The following is a 4,526-nucleotide window of genomic DNA, read 5'->3' as shown; positions in this document are numbered from 1 at the left end:
ATTTTTAATGTTGATAAACCGTACTGGTGTCTTAAAGTATAATTTGATATGTTGCAGTTACAAGAAGATCCAAAAGTATTTGACCTATTGAGTTTCTTTTTATACCATATTATTACAGAATATTTTTTAATGTCTAACTATAGCAACTGTTCTTGAGCACTAGCTATGTAAAAGATACTGGCAGGGAGTAGGATGCAAAAATTGTTCAGTTATGGTTCATGCTTTCAAATAACTGAAAAAATATTAAGGAAATAAGGCATAACAATGTGAATATTTTTTAAATGATTACAATGATTAAACAATATCAAAAGAGAAACGAGGCAATCTTTAAAGAATTGATCTGTTAATGGTATAAATATTGGGTGCTATGAATTTGGAAGGTTGAGTAATTACTGTAGACTAGAAGAAAGTTTTATGAAGCTTTATGAAAAGGAAGGGTCTGAGCTTCTCTTTAATGGTAGGACTTATCCAGGCAGAACAAAGTGAAAATGGATGAAGAAACAGAGAGAAAATGGAAGTGAAAAACCACCAGATGCACTAGATACCAAGATAATTGGTTTGTTTAGAACAGAGGATTTTTAAAATAACATGGATATTTTTATTACACATCTCACTAAGTAATTTAGTTGCTAAATGTTAAACTATTCACATTCAGAAGAATTGATGGTGTGTTTTAATGGTTTTTAAACTTTTATTTAGCATTTGTTTCTCATTTTCCTCTAGACAAATGTAACCTGGAATCCTGATACGACACAATAATGCAATAGCAGCATTCTTTAAATAATTTAGCAGGAAATATGTTGTTTCTTAATGAAGCTTTGCAGTACCAACAAGTAGATTCAGGGTTCCATTGAGCAAAATACAAAAACTACTCTTTTATAGGAATAGTGAAGAGGATATTTCTAATTTCTTGTATTACATAAAAGGTGAAGAGTTATATAGCTCTACCTAGTAGGGGATACACAGAAACATAAAGTTAAGGCTTGGTAGTGGAGAATAGTAAACATATTCCTACAGACAATGGAACAGCATTGAAGAGTTATGAAAGACCTATAATTAAATCAGTATTTTAGGAATATTAGGCATATTTTGAGCTTTATATTGCAGTGATATAATTGCCTGAACAGTAGTTTGGCAAAACAATAACTGATTATCTTCCTTCATACACCATTCATTTCTATTATATTTAGTAATATTTGTAAGAATGCATACTCAGAGGTCCAGGTTGGGCTCGCGTGGACCCTCAGGAGAGGTAAAATGGAAGTCCCGCCCCAGCACAGCCCCACTTCTGGGAGGAAGCAGTATTCTTCCTCAAGCAGTAGCCCGCTGGCTGCACAACGGAAGTCCCGCCCCAGCACATCCCCAATTCCGGCGGAGGCAACGTTCTTCCTCGACCGGCAGCCCGCGAGCTACGCACCTCAAAGGCCTCAGGCTTTTCCGCTGGAAGTTAAGGGAGCCTCCTCCCCTGGTAAGATTTACGAGGGGAACTTGGTACATGCCTTCTGTGGCGCCAGAGAGCCAGAGCGTACCATCTGCCCTCTCGCAAGGGTTGTTAATGTACAGAAGCAGCCAAAGTTTATTTGTTTTCTTTTCCCATATTTGTCTTAAACATAGACAAACACAGGGCCTTCCGGGGTCATACTGTTTACTTGGCCCACAGAACGCCTTTTTGCTTTAAGAAGTTTGATGCTCCCAATCTCTGAATTCTGGAAGGCTGCTGGGCATAATATTACCACACAAAACTGTTAATTTGCTTTCTTCATACTTGGGCCGTAATACGATTCTTTCTCTTTCAGGTGTTGGTGTTGAATATACCTTATTAGCATATTAAAATGGCTGCATCCAAAGACGGCATCCCTTCCTTGTCGGAATACCAGTGCCAGATCTGTGTGGATATCCTAATCGAACCTGTAACACTGCCTTGTAAGCATACACTCTGTAAATCATGCTTCCAATCGACTTTCGAAAAGGCAAGTTTGTGCTGCCCCTTCTGTCGCCTCCGGGTCTCTTCGTGGGCGCGGTACCATACCCGAAGAAATTCTCTCGTCAATATGGAACTGTGGGAGACAATTCAAAAACACTATCCAGAGGAATGCAAGCGTAGAGCCTCTGGGCAGGAATCCAAGGAAACAGTTGATGAGCATCAGCCAGTTCGCCTGTTAAGTAAACCTGGGGAATTAAAAAGAGAATATGAAGCAGAATTATGCAAGATGGAGGCAGAGCGACGAGCAAGGGAGGAAGAAGAAAACAAAGCCAGTGAAGAATACATTCAGAAATTACTGGCAGAGGAGGAAGAAGAGGGAAAAAGGCAGGCAGAGGAAAGGCGAAGAGAGATGGAGGAACAACTGAAAAGTGATGAAGAGCTGGCAAGGAAGCTAAGCATTGAAATTAACAGTTTCTGGGAGGAAAGTATGTTGGCGTCGCCCTTCAATTTAAGAAAATCTGATCGACTTGCAGCCAAGTCGAAAAAGAAAAATAAGAACACACAAACAAACACTGGAGATATTCAGAAGTATTTGTCACCTGAATCTCAACTTGCGTCAACATCAGAGTTTGAAGTTGTACAAGAAGACAGGAAAAACCACGTATCTAAGGAAACTGACCACAGTGATGTAAAGACCCCTACAAAGCAAGACATAGAAATGGACAAAGATATGCCAACATGCTATCCACAAACATACCTTGAAATTCAAGACCAAGGTGCAAAATCTTCAATGGAGTCACCTATGCCTCAGTTATGTACCAGTAATAAAAAACAGTGCCTTAAAGTAACAGTCAAAACAAGACCAAAGAAGAACGATGAAGGGTTATGTGTCATACTTCATGAGGAACCTAAAGCCAGAGTTCCCTACTCTGGAGAAGCTGCAGATGAGCCTTGTGGCCAAACAGAGAGTGGGTGTACTGGATCTGACACAGTGGAGACAGAAAATGAAGTCTTACCTACTGATCAATAAAAATATCTCTGAAAGAAAAAAAAAACAAAACAATAATCTTTGTTTGAAAGAGCCAGAGATCCGTGCTTTTCTGCAAAAAGAAGAAAAATGTTCCCCGAAGCTTCCTCAGACCAAGAGGACACAGAAATCAACTTTACCCAAAAACTCATAGGTTTGGAGCATCTACTTTTTGAGAGACATAAAAAGAAGAACAGGGCAGGTTATTAGCATTACAGCTTCAGAAAGAGGTGGATCAAGAACAACTGAGGCCAAACTGGCAAAAAGGATTCCCAGATGAGTATCAGTTACGTGCTACATCCTCACCCCCAGACATTACTAAACGGACAGAGGAAGAATTCCAAACATAGGAACTTCAAAAGACAAACTGATCGAAAGCATCCAAAACCTCAGAGAGGCTCAGAAAATGAAGATTGGCAACCTTCTTTAAAGATCCAGTTGAAACGTTCAGTTGATGGGAAAAAGATACCAAATTCTACTACAGATAAATGTAATGTATCTAAAACTGCTCATTCCCTACAGCCTAGTAAGCCATAGAAAAGTATTTTTCAGAAGTTTCAGTGATACACAAAGTAATGCATGGGTAAAGGGAGTGTTTTATAATCTAGTAAAGCTGGACTGTGAGGCTCTCTATCATAGATTCTTATTCTTACAAGTTTTTTTAAAATTAATTCTGCTGTGTTGCAAACTCATTGTCCTCAATTACAGGACAATCTTTGTTATTACAAGGGAGAAGTATACAAAGGTGTTTCTGCCAAACTCAGTGGCAAGCAAGAGGCCTGTTCCTTTCCTTTTTTAATAACTTTGATGTACTAAGTTGACAGTCCTTAAGGATATAAAAATGCCTTGGCCAACTTTCAAGAAATTTTCATTTACATGCATTTCCTAAAAAATGCGTATTTTATGGCCTTTGCTCACCTTTTTGTCCTGACTAGTAATCAAAGCAACTTTATAGTATTACCAAATAGTTAAGGAATCCAGGTGGAGTTTAAAATCTGTTTTCTTGCAGTTTACCCATGTATTTGCAGAACACTTGAAATGCATCTTCCCTAACACTAAAGTAATGTAATTTTCATGTCCACTTTACTTTTTTAAGCATTATAGCATTTTCTTTGACTTAAAATGGGTTCAGTTTGACATGAAATCAGAAAAATCAATTTTCTGGAAAATTAGGGGTTAGTTAACAAAAAGGAAACTAGATTCTTGATGTAAAAGAAGCTAAGAGTTGAGATGAGGCTGAGTGGGCTGGATTGACAATTTGGAAGCATTGGTACTGAGTAGATGATCAGACAACTGGGTCCAGAGTGGAGTAGCACATGTTGTTTGGCAAAGTGTTCTTCCTTGTCCTTTCTTTGCTAAAATAGACTAAAATCTGTGTTTTCATCAAACCAATATTGCTTAAGAGCAATTTCACTTTACATTTTAGGGTAGACATTGTTGTAACGCCTCAAATCAAAAGTTACTTAATTAAATCTTCCTAGAATAGTCTGTGACCAAAAAAGGAGGAAGAATAGGGTAATGTGTTTACGATTTACATATCTAAGCACTTAACTTGCCTGTGAAGAAATCTTCCTG

At 38.2% G+C, this 4,526-nt stretch overlaps 1 pseudogene; it reads left to right on the top strand.

The window, feature by feature from the left end:
• Positions 1–1,398: 1,398 nt before the first annotated feature.
• Positions 1,399–3,515, top strand: LOC102526739 (E3 ubiquitin-protein ligase RNF168 pseudogene; annotated as a pseudogene).
• The last annotated feature ends 1,011 nt before the right edge of the window (positions 3,516–4,526 follow it).

This window comes from Vicugna pacos, chromosome X, assembly GCF_048564905.1.
Source record: "Vicugna pacos chromosome X, VicPac4, whole genome shotgun sequence".
In the NCBI taxonomy this organism is placed as follows: Eukaryota; Metazoa; Chordata; class Mammalia; order Artiodactyla; family Camelidae; genus Vicugna; species Vicugna pacos.
The sequence above is the reverse complement of the archived record's forward strand: the minus strand, read 5'-3'. Positions and strand labels throughout refer to the sequence as shown.